Source organism: Rissa tridactyla, chromosome 7 (genome assembly GCF_028500815.1).
Source record: "Rissa tridactyla isolate bRisTri1 chromosome 7, bRisTri1.patW.cur.20221130, whole genome shotgun sequence".
In the NCBI taxonomy this organism is placed as follows: domain Eukaryota; kingdom Metazoa; phylum Chordata; class Aves; order Charadriiformes; family Laridae; genus Rissa; species Rissa tridactyla.
This window is the reverse complement of record NC_071472.1, coordinates 3,287,617-3,306,259: the sequence shown is the minus strand read 5'-3', so window position 1 is coordinate 3,306,259 and position 18,643 is coordinate 3,287,617.

The following is an 18,643-nucleotide window of genomic DNA, read 5'->3' as shown; positions in this document are numbered from 1 at the left end:
AGTTTCACACATACAAAAGAAGCCCTATTTTAAAAAAAAAAAAAAAAAAAAAAAAAAAAAAGGCTGAAGAACCAGGAAGTGGAGGAGTAAATGACAGTGGTAGAGAGGAGAAATGTCTCCTTCCATTTAGACAAGCAGACATGCTCTTGCAATTTAATGGATTATAAGGACTCAAAGATATTTACTGTCTAGCCACGTAAGTACATTCCAGCTCTTGATTTGCTTTTAGCACTGAAACCAGTCATATATTACATCAATGTGATTCTTGTTTGTTGAAATAAGTGAATAATTTGGGGGGTATATTCAATTCACTGTTTTTACATTCCCTTGTTTCATCTGTTCTCAATTTCCACAATACGCTGTTTGGAAAACTACAGCTGGAAGCACATGGCCAGTCAGACAGATTGGTCAAGAACTCTGACATCTTAACTAATTTACCCAACTACATGTTAAATTAATAACATGCAGGCTAAGTCGTTCTGAACATGACATGCAGCACTTCTAGGTTTTTGGTATGCGGAGTTCAAGCAATTTGAGGACACAATTCAGTTAAGCCAATTTAAGGGCTCGCTTCTGCCAAAAGGTGTTACTTCATCCCCCCGCATGCACAGCCCATCGCCGTCCTCGCACTGGTGCTTGCCTGCCAGTACTGGTCTGCCTTCAAGATGAGCCAGTTGGAGGAACTAAACCGGCAGAAACCATCCACTTTTTTTTGGTAGTGTTGATTTTCTGCTGGTTTAGAGCTCTCGGCTGGTTCCCTGAAAGGTCAAGAAGTCAGTGCAGGAAAAAAAAAGGACAAGCATGGAGCCAAGGAATAGAGGAAGGAGCAGACTGTCGTATCATAAAACCTCACCATCAGAGCGTTCTTGGTGATGGCTTCACCCTTGTTCTTCTCATGTGAAAAAACTTCACAGTTCTTCGATAAAATAGGTAGAAATATTGTTTCTATTGCTAAGGCCTGTAACTTTTGAAGTTACTAGCTTCTGATGTTCTGCGGAATAATTACTAAGGCAATTTTCCACAAAATCTTTTAAACCATTATTTTTTTCTATTGTAGGGCTTAAAATTCAGCTAGTCGGAGATAGCCAGTGAAAACAGAAACATCGCCATCTAAATTCCCATAATATTGACTTGAAACAAAATACAACAATGTTTACTCTATTGCTTTGGCGTGGGTTGGTTTGTTTGCAGTCAAACCGTAATTTATACTGGCTCCTCACATATTGATATGTTGAGGAAATAAACAGTAAATACTATTTCCAATCCATCTGTTTAACTTGTTACAAAACCAACAGTCAGAGGCTTTTCAGAATTGTATTTTTTCTGCACAAAAACCCAAACAGGGAACCAGGCTTTTGTTATGGTTAAAGTCCTCCGTGTGTGCGTTTGGATGAAGTATCATTCCAGCCTGACTTCCCAACTCTCGCTCCAGCCCCGGTCCTGGCAGAGGTTTGCGGAGTGAGTGACAATCGTCTGGAGGAGACCCACCACATCTGTGAGACTGGCGAGAGCCGGCCGACGCTGTGGTCGACTCTCCTCGCTGTTTCTCTTCATCTGACACGCGACAATGACTTTTAGAGAAGACGTCACCCACCTAAGAAGGAGCTTTTTCTTTCTGTGAGGAGAATCGGGTTGGCTCCTTCGTTGTTCACCTGCTGGCTGTGGAGTGGGAGACACTCCGCTGGTGCATAAGAAGGAAGATTTTTAATTCTTCACAGACAGAAAAATGAAGGCACTCATTTAGCATTTACTCTTGAAGACTCATGGAGTACTGAACAGCTTATGTGAACTGCCTAATGTACCTCCTACTGCCAGGCTACAAGGGTTTACCCCGGTCCAAAATACTTCTGACGAACGCAGCCTGGTTAACTCCATTCAACTCCAGCAGTTTCATTAGGTTTATTTCATAAAAGTGAAGTAAAAGAGCCTCGCAGTGACTTACATTGACGTATTTTTCCGGCATTCAGCAATGTTGTCTTATAGTATGAACTATATGAAAGCCTATAACAAAAAGTTGTATTTAAATACGAAGTCAACATAGTGCATGTTTTAGCCATCTTGTCTAACAGGTCATGGACACCAAAAGGGACATGTGCTTCTTTGGCCTCTTGAGTCAATCCATTCACTAAACCAAAAGAAAGCCTTCTTAAAAATAAAATAAAATAAAAAGATGAAATTAAAAAAAAAAAAAAAAGACCTGGCTTACAGTGGCTCAGGTGAATGCCAGAGCTGGTAGGAGGGAGCACCCGGGTACCAGCGAGAGAAGGGGAAAGGGTACGACCCTCTTTTGGCCTCAGCCACCAAGCAGACAACGCAGCGGAGTCTGACTGCATCTGTCAGGATTCACGTTCTGCTGAAAGATGGAATAATCTGGGGGGGAAAATTCCTTCTCTTCAGAGTCTAGGTAATTTACTGCCAATGAGAGGGAAAAAAGTTTTTGTTGACTCCAGTAAAATGAAATGCAACTAGCAGCTTTTAAGGGTTCAATTATGCTGCTTTCAAGATCTAGGCCAGCAAGTTAGTACCTTTTTTTAAATATTAGAAATGTTGAGATGGATATGAGTTTTACACTCAAACCCTGAGGTAGGTAATTTGAACCATCTGAACTGCAGAGCTGTTGCTGAAGCCAATCAAAATATTTCATAATTACTTTTTGCTTCCTTCTTCGCCAGTATCAAATACCATCATTGTTAAAGTTCAGAAACACGCCACTTTTCAACACTTGGAGAAAAGATGCCAGACCAGTACTTGAAACAGTTGTCAATAGCAGGAATAGTCTCAGATGCAAGTTAGGAGCTTTAGAACAGCAGGTTTCAGACACTCACCAGATTTCTGATACTATGAGATTTCTGAATGATTTTATTTCCATTCTGTGATTTTGAGTGTTTTCCTTCAACACCCACTCAGAAGAATCTTACAATGCATTTTAGTTGCATTCCACATAAACTAAAACTATTGCCAAATTTTGCATTTCCTTTTGTAGCCCGTCTTGGTCAACTGCAGTTCTTTTTTAAAAAGGATTCAATGTGCTCTTGGTTTCTTTGTTTGATTTCCAGTCCTCTAACAATGGATTAAAATACATAAACAAGCTACAGCTGTTTAGACTTCTAAATTCTGACACCACCTTCCTCCGTGTGGGACTATAGTCTCTTTTTCTTTTTGTCTTTGACTTTTTGTAGACTGAAATCCAATACTTTTGTCTGCATCTGCTGCTAAAAGCCATTTCTCCCCAGCCACAGACCAGTCCCCTTGTGTCTCATTAAGCACATTTACATTTGGCTCTTAAAATCCCAAACAGAGCGTTTCATGCCTAGCAATAGCGCACTGATGAAAGATGCACTCTACTCATGGCTTCTGTAACGACACATGGTATTACCCCACCATTTGGAGGGACTCAAACAGATTCTTATTTAAAAAAAAGTGACTGCCCTGTTACAGAGGTGGGTTTTTTTAAATAATCAGTATTTTTCTCCAGGAGGCAACAATTAGATTTAATTAAAAGGCATACGAAAAGTAAAATTTTGCACTGTGGATTAATTTAGTGGGGTGGGTATTTTTGTGAAGCTCCTCCTAAAGTCAATCAAGAAGGGTTACTTCCTCAAGAAGATATTAGCAGCACTGAGAGTCCCAAGGAATGCAAGCCATGTGGTGCCATCAGCCTTCTCAGTCCCTTGATTCGATCGGGAATAGCAGGCATACTAGATCACCACAAGGTAATTAAATACAACTAATTGACTCTGAACCCATTCCTTCCAGAAGTGCCCACTGAACCTTTTCAGGTGGCAGGAATGTCAGGAATTCATGATTCTGGCACACAACAGCAGGACGTAATTCCAGGCTGGCTCCTACAAGTCATATTGGCTTCAGTTCAAGGCTTCTATTGATCATTCCTGTGGTAGCATAAAATAAACAAAACAAAACACAAGAAAAAAAAACCAAAACAAGAAGGAAGCAAGCATTCAGGAATGCAGCCCTGAATCACTCGGGATTTAACAACGAACAAATAGTATCTTGCATCATATTACAAGCCAACAAGTAGAACAACCTGTAGGCCACAGGTGCAGCACACTCACCACAAGAAGCCACCTTTAATCACCTGGCTGTGCCATCCAAACTAACTGTATATTCTACACAGCTCCTACATCTAGCTCCAAGAAAAATGAGCAGCATTAGACTAATCTAAAGCTAATGAAGGAAGTCAGGTCTGTCCCCAGAGTGAATTGTCACATTTACCTTCACAGGAGCAGATGGGAAAAGCAGGCTTTTGGATGCTTCTGTAGGAGTTTACAGCCAACAGCTCAAGGTCTAGTAGACCTTGAGCTTTCAAAACACAGCTTTCAAAGAATGGACAGCTATCATCATCTCTAGCTGACATAACTAAACAATGCTCCGATTCCTTCATAAAACTTGCCAGCAGTGTCAGTTCTAGCTGGATTACACCTCAAGGCACATCACCACCAGAAGAGATTGTGTCAGCCACTCCAGTGATCACAAAAGCATAATGGAGGCCTCTCCACTACAACACGGACATTATCAGAACGGGCTCCAAGTCTTTTTCCATACTTTGGAGGATATCGTTAATCCAACAGCACTAGCATTGATTCAACTTCAATGGCAGAATAAATCAAGGCACTATTAAGAACATTAAGGTTGCTTAGACAAAACCAACAATCGAACAATTAGTAAATATGATCCATCATGTAAAAAATGTGAGATCATTAAAAACCAGAGACCTTAAAGAAAAATGATCTCAAGAAAACATGGCAGAGGAGTACCAACTAGGTCCATGATGGCTGCTTCCTACAAGCCAACAGACATAGTGAGACCATTATACAAGTAGTAGCCTGAAGTACCCTCCTTCCGTTCAGAGTCACAAGCCAGAAGAAGGCTCAGTTTACCCCTTTGAACATTCTTCTCCACCCACAGAAGCTGCAAATTTTATCTGAGAAATTCTGCCTGTGGTACAACCAGCGAATTCCTCAGCTGGAAACAAAGGAGCATTGCTGTCATCCAGCAGTCGTGGGCTGAGGAACTTCCTGCCCCCAGCCAACAGAAGAACTCCCCTGTTAGTGCTGCAATCAGCATTTACCAACCTACTTCCCATTCTCTATTCTGTGGCCAAACTTGCCTCCAGCCAGAAGGAAAAATAAGCAGCCTTCTGCCTGCGCTTCCCCTTTACTAGCCTTACACATGCACACAGAAGAACTCTGAAAGAGTACATACTCATACAAGGTCAAATGTAAGAGCCATCTGACCTCTTTTTCTTTTAAATCCTCATTCTGATTTCATTTGTTTCTGTTGTCCCCACTCACTGTCATCTTTGCAGAATCCCTAGTATGAAGACATTCTCTGAAATCATCCTCAAAAACCTTTAGTACCTCACATTTGGCTTTTTTTTTCCTGTAAGACAAGAGTTTAAAGCACCAACACCTTTCTCCGGAGATCTCCAGAATTTCCTGTTGTAAAAAAAACCTGTAGCCTTCATCACATTCATCCATATAACTCTCAGTTAAAAGAAATGAGTCTATCCCTGCTATTTAAAGCAATTAAAACACTGCAATATACTATTTTCAGCTGGCTATGCGTAAACAAGCAAAAGGAAAGCTCTTCCTTCCTTCTTTGACCCAGAGAGACCTCTAATTGCAATAGGTATTCCAGTCTGTGTTATGCTTCCTGAGCAGAGTCTCCCAGCTGTGCCTAACTGATGTGAATAACAGTATCTGGTAGACTATTTGACTCATTTTTCCTTCAAATGGCTTTACTTCTGAACTGCAAAATAGAAAGAAGAAAAAAAGTACTCTTAGGTATCACTTGCAATAGAGTACCGAACAGAACCAATCTCAGAACTCCGTCGGAGCTTTCCTCAAACTCCCTCTTAAAATTTATTTCTTCTGTTGATGCGTACAGAAAGTTGGGCAACAAATTATGATCAGTAAAAGGCAAAAGACTCAAAAATCTTGTATTAAATTGTGTTTTACCGTGACTGGTGTAAACATGACTCAATAGTTGCGATATGGCACTAGAGAGATCCAGATTCAAGCACCTTCACTGCTGCAGAGTCTTTAAAGTCCTCTTGCATAATCAGGAATAACACAAAGAATATACTAACTTCCTCAGTTATTCCAGATTTTTCATTGTTCACAAAAGTGCCAAATATTCAGCCACTGGCAGGGGTTCACAGAATCACGGGGGTTGGAAGGGACCTCTGGAGACCATCTAGTCCAACCTCCCTGCCACAGAAATGGAGATAAGTTAATTATTTCAATTTAATATCCAGTTATCCTTTGTATATATAGGCACTTCATGTTAGTAACAAAGTTCTTTCAAAAAGTTCAGAGGAAGAAAAACCAGAGCGACACGCCTAAGGTAGGACTAAATATTATAATCACTTTTCATCCATTTCTGAGTGTTAATTCTGTTTGAAATAGCTAGATGATTTCCTCACTCCTGTGAATAAATTATGCCATGCCTATGTGTATATTATTTGTAGGCACGGGAAGAAATACAACAATGAATCTTAATTCTTTTCTGCATGACCCAGCTGGTGACAGCCCCTAGCAGACAGGGGAAAAGGGATGTGACATGGAGTAGATCTCACTTCTGAGAGATAATGTTTTGAAAAAAATCCAGGTGACAGATAGCTGATGCCACCACACAGTGTTTTACAGGCTGCTACGAAGTGAAATTTTCCCCTACTGGGGAGGTTGATTAGCCTTGTAAATTAAGACTTACATTTTCAGTTCAGAGACTTTCAGAACAACAAGAAGCAAAAAAGCTTCTTATAGCAACCAGTCAATGGGAACCACGGTGGAAGTAACTGCTTGGGCAGTGCAAGAAAAAAAACAGGAGACCGCGTGGCCTCGATACTACATAAAAATGAGCAAAAGGGGCAGGGAAAGCCTCTCACACTGTTCATGATGATCAAAAAAAGATTAGAAACAGTGAGCTATTTAAGAAACCATTAGGTACTGTATCTTATGATGCTGCTTTTGATCAAAGTGAAACATTGAAAATTAGAAGTCCAGCTTTCACGGCCCTGCAAGATAAAACACTCAAGAAAACATTGGTAGACTGGATGCAGAGTTTGGCTGATTCAAAAAAAATTTACAAGTGACATTTCTCCTCAATATAGGAGACAAACAAGGGCTTTATGTTCTTTCAACTTTGCCAAAAAGGTGTGTGAATGCAAGTTCTGCTGCTATTTCCTTTCTCCATCTCCTTTTTCTCTCAAGTCCATGCTCAGCAGCGCTTCGGGGTCTGTGGAGCTCCTCTGACAAGTACCCTGTCTGGGCAAGAGGTTAAGCGACAAAACAACCTCTCCCTCTTGCATGCACATCCTCAGTTTTTAGAAACTGCACTTAGCAATAGCATATATGTAAAGCGTTGTACGCTTTCACATGAAATGCAGTCAGTGGCCCTGTAGTCTGTTGCACATGTCTATTAGGTGAGATTAATCAATTTGTCCCTCAAATGACGTATTTCAGAAATAGACCACTCTATCCAACTGGCCAGGAAGCCAGTCTTCTGTCAACTGCCTGCGCTTCGCTAATACATCCTCAAACTTCTGTTCTTCCAAATAATAAATTTACTTAGCAACTCATAGCGGTTCTTTGCCTGAGGGGGTTCTACTGAAATCTGTGGGGCTCTTCTGCAAATTTTAATGGGCATCGCGTATATCAACTCACGTCTCACGTTCACAATTTTGTTCCTGCAGCAATACAAGCCAGGCACAGGTAAGAACAACTCGCAGTACAGCCGGCATAAAAACGAGACAGAAGAAAAAAAAAAAAAAATACAGATGCTGAACTGTCTGGGGGACAGATTAAATTTAGCACAAGAGCCAAGCAAAGGAGAAAAACTGTAGCGGTTGGACTGCCGATGTCTCTGATTAATACCTCTCGTGCTGACCATTACTGCCTTATTCTTTCGGGGAAAAGAACGGCTGACAATATTTACATAAGGCTCTTCTCCAGGGTGAGGGGGAGTAGGAGAGAAGCGCCGAATGTTGATTTACTGAGGGGTGGAAGAGGCAGCCCTAACATCATCACTAATTTTATTAACATCACCTCGTGCTTCATGTGTCGCAGGATGCAGTCCCAGGCCCCACCACCTTTCAGATTGCAGCGTGGGCTATGGCATCTGTTAAAAAATGTCATCAGTATGTAGCAGAGACTGGCTTAAAAAGTAAAAGTAAGACTATTGTTAAGGATATGTTACTACTGTTTTCAGTCCAGGAAGCCAGGTCATTTTGGGTTCCCATAAATAGAAAGTGGCAAGCCAGTAAAAAAAGACGCAGATTCTTGTTGCACAATTTTTCTCCTCCTGTTCTTGATTTCATGCCAATGTAACCAAAAGATTGACCTACAAGAGCTCAGATTTCCTTCCTGTTTCTTCCCTCCCCTCTCCGAGTTTCAAACTAATAACTCTGTTATCTGTAAACCCTGCTATAGTTCTATTCAACAAAGTTAAACACACTGTCAAATGAATCAGCAGCTGAAGTATGAGCTAACCCCATCCGAACACCATCAAAGGTTATATCAACATAGTGATGGCTTTTTAGCATGGTTTCTTAAGAAAACAAGGCTTGTGTAAATAAATTAGCTACCAGTCTGCCTATGACCCCGTGTTCTCCCACTCCACCAATAATTTTTGAACCACTGGCCAATTCCAACCGCATTTAATGAAAGAATGGAAATCTCAATGCCATCACGGGGGGTTGGAAGGGAAATCAGAGATAGCCAAAACAGTGCTCCTGTAGGCATCAGACTCAAGTATGGGGTACCGAGATTCCCAAATCTCATCTGTAATCAGTTCTCACTCCATTCATTTCAGAGAAAGTCACAAGTTTAACCTTATCCTGAAAAGGACCAAAAGCATGCAGGCACTTGCTCGGTTTGATGATGGAGCCAGGACCAAGAGGTGAGAGGCCGCAAGGAACAACTTCTGCTCAAGCCTCAGGACTAAAACCTGCGCTTATTTCCTTTGCTGTCACAAGGCAAGAAGAGGAGATTCACACACAAGTCTTCAGCTCTGGAGGATTGTATCTAGCAACGTACTTCTTTCACCTCAAACTCCACAATATCTTGCACCGGAACATTTGCCATTAATAGCACACTAATCCTCAAGCTCGGGCTCAGTGTGACACCGAAGTGTTCATACTGACACTCCTGAAGTCAGGACTGCATCTGGTGGTCCACATTAAGGTTCTTGGCCAAGTTGGAGTTCCCGGACAAAATCAAGACAAGCAGGCACCTACACTGGTACAAGCAAACCCCAGAGCGCTCAGCTCAGGCGAGTTTGTTCTACTCTGACCCCATAAAGCTTCCCATTTAGTCCCTGACAAAACAGGGTTCCCTCTCTGAATCTTTCACAGTCAGGATCTCTCCCCTCCCCTGAGATCACCCCCAGCTCGCTAACAGTAAAAGAGCCCATCTTGCCCAGCTCCTCCGGGCGGCAATAGTGCTGCCTTTTGACTTCTTTCTGCAGAGTGGAAAGATATTGTATTATATTATTAAGTGCTAATGGCAAGCCCTCGCTGCATATTAATAAGCCAGCCAATGAACAGCGTGTGCTTTATTATTCGGATTACAGCTAGCACAACAAGCTGAGGTGGCAGACAAGTACTAAAAAAAAAAGTTAAAAGGTATCAAAAAAAGGTACATATGCTCCAAGTTGCATATCCAGGGAGATATTTTTAGGCTTTCATAAACCAACAGGTGCCTACATTATGCTAGTAGTCTTTAATCTACAGAATTGGATTTACAGCCAGTTCTTCAAGAATGAATGCACCTAACAGCCACAAAGACCTACATTCTCTGTACGTTCAACTGCCACAAACTTGTAGGACGCACTTAGAACTGTAAGGAAGTGTACATGTCCTCTTTCTAAATTTTCTTCAAGTTTTAACGCCACAAAGTAGAAGCAGGGTTGTTTTGATTTTTTTATTGTTGTTTTGGGTGAGCTTTCACTTAATCAAAGCTTTAACAATATGTAACTTTTTCCTTGGGAAGCTGGCCTGTAATCAGCAGATTTAAATAGTGAACAGTTTATTGTTAACTTAACACAATCTAACAGCTAATGACTCAAGCATGGGTTAAAGAAAACCACTACCGACGGCCTCCCTACAGTACACCTGTTTTGACTGTAAAAACAAAAACTCACCAGCTGTGAGGATTTTTCCTCCCATCTCCAAACAGAGCAGATTATTTCACCCCAAATGCTGTCAAGTCTTTGTCTGATGAGCACAATTCCTTTCTTGGTCAGATCTCTTCACCACCAAACTGTTAACAAAAAGCATTTGGAAGGTTTTACTTATTACAGATAGCATATACGTATTAAATCACCGTAAATCATTGTTAAGTTCATACACCCTGAACATCAGGACAACCCCCAAAACCAACTCTGGAATTCAAAAGTAGGTGTTTCACTAACAGTTTCCCATGTAATCCAAACTACCAAGTATCCTTTATCATGTGGAGTTCTGTATATCCTTCTTCAGACTCTAAAACACATTGAGCAAAACAGGGAGTTTTCGACAGTGTGATGACCTTGTTTACTGCCTAGTTATGTATTTCTAAATCTTTTAAAGCCTAAAGAACAAATTGCTAGTACGTAGCGTAAAACAAGAGTTACCAGAGTTACTACAAGGAAGGGGTATTTTGACCACCCATCGTATCAGTTATAAACCTATGTAATCCTCAGATGACAACACTTCTATTCACATGGTTCCAGCGATTCAAGCAATATTTATTTATTTAACCACTACCAAAGAGTTTCTTCCATTTAAAATGAATTAATGACTTTTCAACTCTAACAGATGCTTCCACCCATGAAATTTGTAAAGAAAGAAAACACCAAATTGCCTTCCCTCTCCTGGCAATTGGCAGTTTGTCAGATCTCTGGCCGCCCGTGACAGAAAAAAGGTGATCGCTGGTGATTTTGTGCCTCTGAGAGCATCCTGAACTGACTAGTTTTCCTGTTTTCCTTGGAACAGCATATTCTGTCATTCTTATTTTCTTTAAGCACTACTATCTTAGTCCTTCAGCAATTTAAGGCAATTACATTCTTACGGACCGAGAAGTTATTGGAAGTGAGAAAATAACTACATTTAAAGGAGGATATGAGTAATTTTTTTTTTATACCTTCAACAATATAACTTGATTTCCCATTAATAACATCTAGTTTTAATGTCTTACTGTTAATTCCATTTCCAAATAGGGAAGCCGAGTCACTGAAAAGTTGAATAGCTTGCCCAGATTAATTCAGCTAATTAGATTACCAGCCTAGATACCAACCACTGGATTAGCCCGCCCTCCAATTGCGTCTCTAGGAAGATTCTCTCACTATTATTGATTGTTATTAATTTCTGCATGTCTGTGCTACGCAAATGCTAATGGTGAACGGAGAAGAAATCGCAGGTTTCATAATAAACACTTAGCAAACTTCTCAATGGAAGATATGTCTCCTGCCTGACCTTATTATCCCTGAACTAGAATGACAGTAGGATTTAGCAATCCAAATCAAAAAAGAAAAAAAAAAAAACAACGAAATTTATGCTTAAAGTTATTGTAGCAAAAGCATTAAATCCTTCCTGCCCTTTTAGGAACTGGTTACTTATTTTCCCTGAGCAACAGAGCAATAAATATAAATTGTGCAATTCTAAGCAACGGAAAGAAAACGTTACTTTGGTTTTAGCAGGATATAGGAGTTATCATAAAAGCAAATCACTAGGACAGATCAGTTCCTTATTCCACAAATATGGAATGAAAGGGATGCATCCTTCACCAGATTTGTTTGAACACTAAAAGGGGTAAAAAACAGAGAAAAAAAAACACACAGCCAAACAGCTCACAAATCTCTGGGACAAAAATAGAGAGTCCAGATAGAGCAGAATCTGCAAGTGAGAATCAATATCCAAATAACGTGCGTCCAGCACACTCAAAATGTTTTTCTTAAAATCCTACAGGACAACAAATGGCAAATGACTGAAGAATCTCTGAAACTAAAGAAGTCTTCTGCCTGTGTGAATCCTTCCAGGAACACAAGACAGTGTTCTCAAACGCTAGAAGACAGCACTCAGCGTGGTGTCGGAGGTCAGACTCTGAGGAGGAGTAATTCACTGAAGAAGATGGTGATGTCAGCTCCAAACAGGAGATGGAAAGGATCCAGGAAACTTGTCAGTTCTGCAACCATTCAGGAACCGATACTTAACTTGGGAATTAGCAGGGAGAGCAACTTGGAACTGGCAAGGGATGTCTATAGAGAAGCAAAGCAGGAATTGTAGAAGAACTGCAGGTCAGAGTCTGCAAGGAACAGGTCCTGTTCTGCTCGTTCCTCCAGCCGTCCCACCTAGACCCAACCATTTGCATCACTCGGGCATCTCTATTTTGCATCAACTTTACCCAGACTGGAAGCATCCGTGCTACCTTACGTGGTGGCTGGCATGCCTTGAGAATGGCGAACTCCTGCCTGGTGGGGAAAAAAAATAACTTCAATGAAATCACTGCTCCTTGGAATAAAAAAGTAACCCTTTTTTGAACCTGCCATGGTCTGATACTCTTTTCACATCAGTCCAAGGCTGGAAGAACTGGTTTTATACGTCCACTAATTTCCACCTTCTGCTCTTGGAACTTTTTCTGCCCACACAAGCCAGGCTGAAAAGCCCTCCTGTGAGCAGATATCGGCTGATACATAAGTTCATAAAACCACAAATCAAGCTTCTTTCAGCCAATGAAAACATTAGCTACCTGAGCCTCCTTTCTCTCTCATGCAGTATTTTCATAGCTGTCATTAAATTTTTTCTGGAATTTCTGCATCAACAACTACACATCCTTTTTTTGCTGCAAACACCTCCGTAGTTATTAAATATTTCTCCCTTTTCTACAATTCAAAGTGAAATATCCCCCCAGCAGCAGCAGTTCTAGGCTCTGCCCCCCTGCAGGCTCTGGCATTTTAGAGCCCACAAGCACGGGGACCTGGCTGGCCCTGGGTGCAGAGCAGGAACCAGCGCAGGGGGTTTGGAGAGAACGAGCTGAGGTAAACGCAGTAGAATTCAAAAGGATGGAGAAAGATTTGAGCCCTGATTTAAAGAGCTGAGAAACAGAAGAGGAAGGAACCGCAGGGGTGTGGGAAGCTGGAGCGCACAGTCTGGGAAGTCCAGAACTGCTGCTGCCGCCACCACAGCCATAAAACCTGGGAACTCACAACGTGCCGCTCATCCCTCTGGCTTTCGCTACAAATGTTCTCATCCCGTATTCACCGCCATTTACTTCCTCTTTCCTAGTCTTTAGTCAGTGCGTTCTTGTTTGTTCTACTGCCAATTATTTTCATAATTTTCTTAAGTGGGTTATTTCTTGACCAAATTTTTTGATGTCTGTGGAGCCACACGTTTTTGATATCCCTGATGACATTTTCAGATAATTCCCAGTTTCCAATAGTATTCCCCACACTAAGTGACATTCCCAAATGCATTCTGCAACCGTCCGTGGCAGGATAACTTTGGAAAATTAGTCTTATTGATGTGGTGTGTATATACATGCGCAAGCAGAGGGGTGCATGTGCACATGCATTGGAGTGCCTAAACCGGCGGTGAACAACCGGAGCCACGTCCTATTTACAGAAGGCAAGTGCAACCAGACTGTGATTAGTACCTGAGGATACACAAGGAAGTACTCTGTTTCAGAGTGACAAAGAAGCATTCTTCTTTGTCCCTCAGAATTAGATCAGTCTATGCGGTAACACAAGCTTGCTGTGTTAAGAAAAAACCTTTATATTTTTAGATGACTGGCCTTCAATAGTTCATTATCTACACGCAACAATTTCCTAACCAGAAAATCTTCTCGGAGTTATAAAAAAGCATATTCATGCAGGTCTCTAAGAAGACTGGCCCAAAATTCACCCAAGAGTGAACACCAATCTTAAATTTGAGGAGATAAGAGGACCTGGTAACAAGTTCTATTATGCTCCAGAGAAAACTGAATATAAAACTCATGTCTTAGCAATTTAAGTGAAAGTGTTGCCCTTCTGCATGGCTGAAAGCTTCACACTGTGCTGAGAATAAACTTGCAGACAGCAATGACAGCTGTGGGAATGATGCCACATATTAAAATGTTTAAACCCTTCTCACAGATGACAACAGGAGTAGTCACCCAACAGAGCATCGTTCTGCTCAGGTACAGGTCAGCCGAGACAAGAAGCAACACTTCGGGGAAGACTATGACTTGAAAAGAAAATTAAAACCAAATAAGTTTTTAAAGATAACCCTGTAAAATAAGGAAGAATGCTTAAAAACACAGATTAAAACTAAGGAATTATTAAATTCCACATCAAGCTAATTCATTTAATCCATAAGCAGACCAGTATCTTGCCAGTGAAAGATGGAAAGCTTCAAACTGATCTGAAGACATGATGAAAAAATGCAAAAATAAGTAAATAAACGTACGTTAGGCATCTCCTGCCCCCATCATTGATAAAAGGCAAATATATACACTGAGCCATGTCCATGTGCTCTAAAAAAAAAAAGTTATGATATAGCATAAATAACTTTTTCATTAAATCACTCAAAATCCTGTGAAAGACACTGCACTGTGCCAGCCCCTGGGATTCCTTCTCACCATCAAATCTGGAAATTGTAGGTTTTTAATAAGATTAGAGACAGATGGAGGGAAGAAGCCACAGTTTGGGACTCCTGATTTGCACATGACTCCTTGTACCTAAGTGTTAGGAGTCTCAAAGACAACACACACCTGGAACACATGTCAGAAAGCGATGGCCTGTCATGGTAGGAAGTTACGTATTGAAACCTGAGCCTTTGCAGAATCACCAAAAAGAGCAGGAAAAGGCAAACGGCTGTCCCTAAGGAGGGCAGTTCTCTGTGGCTGTAGCCACATGAGAAGCTTTCAGTCCGGCTTCTGCAGCCATGGTGTCCAACGGCGGTATATACAGCCTCGGCTCTGAGATAGGGCCAGCTGAAAGACTTCTGCAGGATGCCATTCTTCTCCATGAAAAACAACCCAGGGACAAAAGATGCCATCCTATCCCGGATTGCGTTTTAGCCCCCTCTGCCTATTTTGCCCTGGCCAAGAGTAGAAAGATGTTTGCATACGAAGGAAGGAATTAATTTTCGCTGCCTGGTACCGAGCCAGCTTTTGCAGCCCTTCTAGGCCTGAAGGCTGCTCCGGAGGCTGATTTCCAAAATGAGGATAAACACCCTGAGCTTTACAGAGCAACACCAAGTGCACATTCGACAAGGCTTTGTGTGCATTTGGTTACTTTTTGCTGCAAAAGCTGCCGTGATTCCAGCTTCCCTGGCATTTTCCCTTCCCGTGCCTCCCCTCGACTCCGGCAGCAGAATGGGGGGGTGAAGGAATGGCTGGAATGTGGTGGTTGTAGCACAGTTTTGTGCTCTGCAATCACTTGCCGCTTCCTGTCAAACTGCGGGGAAAAAAACTGCTTTTTTTCATACCCTTAGTTCAAAATCGAGCTACCGCTCCATTTTCTTGGGATAAAAGAATGTTTTATTAATGGAAATTATGCAAATAAAAATATTCTTAATTCATTTTTTTTCCATTCATTTGCTCCTTTTTATACCGGGACTCAAGCATGTAGGTCTCCATTATCTTATCCATTATCTATTCTTATGTACATATTTTGCAGAACAAAGACATTGAAATTGCGGATCCGGTTCCCCAGCGCAGGCGCTCCGTGCTGTCACAGCCACATGAAGAGGCGCTGAAGCCAGCAGAACAAGATTCACGAGGAATAACCTCGGGACGAGGGAGTTTCCCAGCTGTCAGAGAGCCAATGGAGTAACTCTGCAAAGTTTCTCCCTTGGTAACCAGGGCAAAAACCACTCAAGATATTTCTGAATGAATCCTCTTGGCCTTCACAACTCAGCATCGACCTCCAAAAACCTCGTTTGTCTCCTCAGCCTTCCTGAAGAGGTGGCAACAAGCAGCAAAAATCCAGTTCAGGCTCTTTTGGTACCACCAAAACCCTCACCTAAAATATGTCTGTTTCAAATTTTTGAAATTTGAAACCAAACTTATTTTGGCTCCTCGAAAGGAAGTATATTTTTAATTAAAAAAATAATAATGTTCCAGTCTGCTACACCGACTACAAAATTGTTCATAGCAGTAGTAGTTAAATCTTTATATCTGGTATAATAGCAGAGCAGCTGCCCTCAGCTGTTTAGCTTTAAAACCCAGTTTCTTATTGCAAGCTTTACAGTTGCTTCATATACGGCATTTTCATCTGTCAGCTGACCTCTGAAATTCGTTACTGGTTTACAGGACTCCAGTTTGCATTTTTAGATATATTCCTTAACTGTCATTTACAGAGGTTAGTGCCTTTGAATATCTAAAAGCAACTGCAGCTGTATCTACCTAAAAAAAGAAAACGAGTTCCATTTATATTGTATTCACGATGCTAGAACCAAAAGCAGCTATGGATTCCAAATTATTGAAGTATGTATCTATTTTTGCTCTCACTATAATTGTGAGGAAAATAACCACCAAAAAATAGCAGCATATTTCATAACAGGCAGTACGGTTTTAAAAACCCGTCCTATTTCTTGTTGATATTTTATCTGGATTTTTTCAAAACATGAAGACGTGAATCTAGATTTTTATTCCGGCGTGTTTATATCATAAATTAAAAGTCACAAGACTTAGAAAGCATCACCCTCAAATATTTATACCCTAAATTAGTCTTTTCTGAGAGATACTCTCAGGGGAGCAGGGGTGAGGCTTAACGCTAAATCACAGGAAAAAGGGAAAAAGGGGAGAGATCCACTTTCTCATTATTCTGGCCATTTCCATACTGGCTTTTTCCTACAGTACAGTTCCCAGATTTTGATATGGTTTATTACAAGTTGAATTTAAAAAAAACAAAAAAATGACCTGTGACCAGCTCTCGAACACTGCCATCCCTCCCAGTGCCTTTACATATGCTCCCTGTGCAGCTCCATGCCATTACTGCTGGCTGAGATCCTCTCCGCCGTTTACAATCCTGAAATATTTGCAACTCGAAGGCAAATCTACCCAAATTATAAAGAGAAAAATCAGCCACAGAAAAGCGTTAAAATAATGGAAGTTTTAAGCTCCAACAGCAACACAAGGCACTTTCTCCTTCGCAAGTACATTTCTGAAAGCAATAATATATAGAGTGTTAGTTAAACAAAGATGTTGGCACCAAAAGGACTGCAAAATTATTCAAAATGAGCGCTGGTAAAGGCTAATATATGGAGAGCACTTAGTAAGTTTTGTTGTATTTAAAAGTTGAGTATCTTTAAACTCCAAGGTAATGAGAAGCAGAGTTTGTGCAGCCATCACTAGACCCAAACACGTGTTTATCTCACACATGCCCCAACCCCCCCCGACTCCAGCATGTCCCACACGGCTCCAGGCCTGTGCCCATTGGATGAAATCGGAGAGCCAAAACCGACTATCCCAGCACGGCAAATTGCATCAGGCCATTGCTCGACTAATCATGGAAAGGTATTTCCTCCTCACAGTGATCAAATTCCTTAAATTGCATCATCAGAGCAGCTACAGTAACATTTCGCTTTTATAATTTGAGGCTACTCTGCAAAATTTGGTATCAAAAGGAAAATAGCTGAGTTTTAAACGTGTATTTTGCAGAATAAATCATTTTATTCTAAACTTTTTTTTTTTAAATGGCCAATATTTCCGTCTCTGGAAACTTCCCTGCCTAAGCATGCTTAATTGCCTCCTGTGCAAAATAAATCTCCCCTTTTCCTTCCAGGGATTTCTACCTTACCCACGGATCTTAAAGGAGCATAACCTAATTAGGCAGAAAGCGAAGAACCAAACATTACTCGCCCCAACACCATGCTTCTACTGGCAGCGTTGCTAAGCAGAACACACCAGATTTATTTGCAGAAGACTTCTCAATGCAGAAAAACAGTCATACCAGTAGGAATAAGAGCTCCAGAGCAGCAGACTGCAGATCTCAGGATGGGGAAGTGCTACAGGTGACTGTCAACTAGAAAGACTGGCTTTTCAGCAACAGCTTTTCTTTAAAACAGTAACAACATTCAACACTCCAGCAATGGAAACTGGGTTTTCTCCTCTACTGCCAGAGCCGTCCAAACCCAAGAACAACCTCAGCGACCAGCCGTGTCCTCTCTGCATGAATTATTACTTCTGGAGCTATGAAGGAGGCAACCCCTTGTGAAAACGCTGTAGGACAATAAGAGCACACCAAATATTAAAGGTGTGACAAGGTAAACAATACACCTTTAGAGCTTCCCTATACATTTAAGGACATAAATATTAGAACAAACGATATCAGTAAAGGAAATAAATCTTCGTGCAGCAGATAGGAGACTGATGCAGTGGATGGACGGGGAGCAGCCCCGCCAGGCAGGAGATGACCTGCCAGTGAGTAAAACTCACATTGAACGCTCCTTCACAAGAGGCTTAAAGATCACTGCAAGTAGCAGCAGACTTTTGATACGAAGACCTTTAGTGAGACAATTATTTTCACTTGGGTTAATACAGATATTGCTGTGAAGGCAGCGAGGAAGAGAGATGTCCAGCACTGAACCACTGGCTGGTTTTGAGTCCAACCAACTCAGTCATCAGAGGGAAGCATCCCCTCATCCAGGTATTGTCCCTCCTGG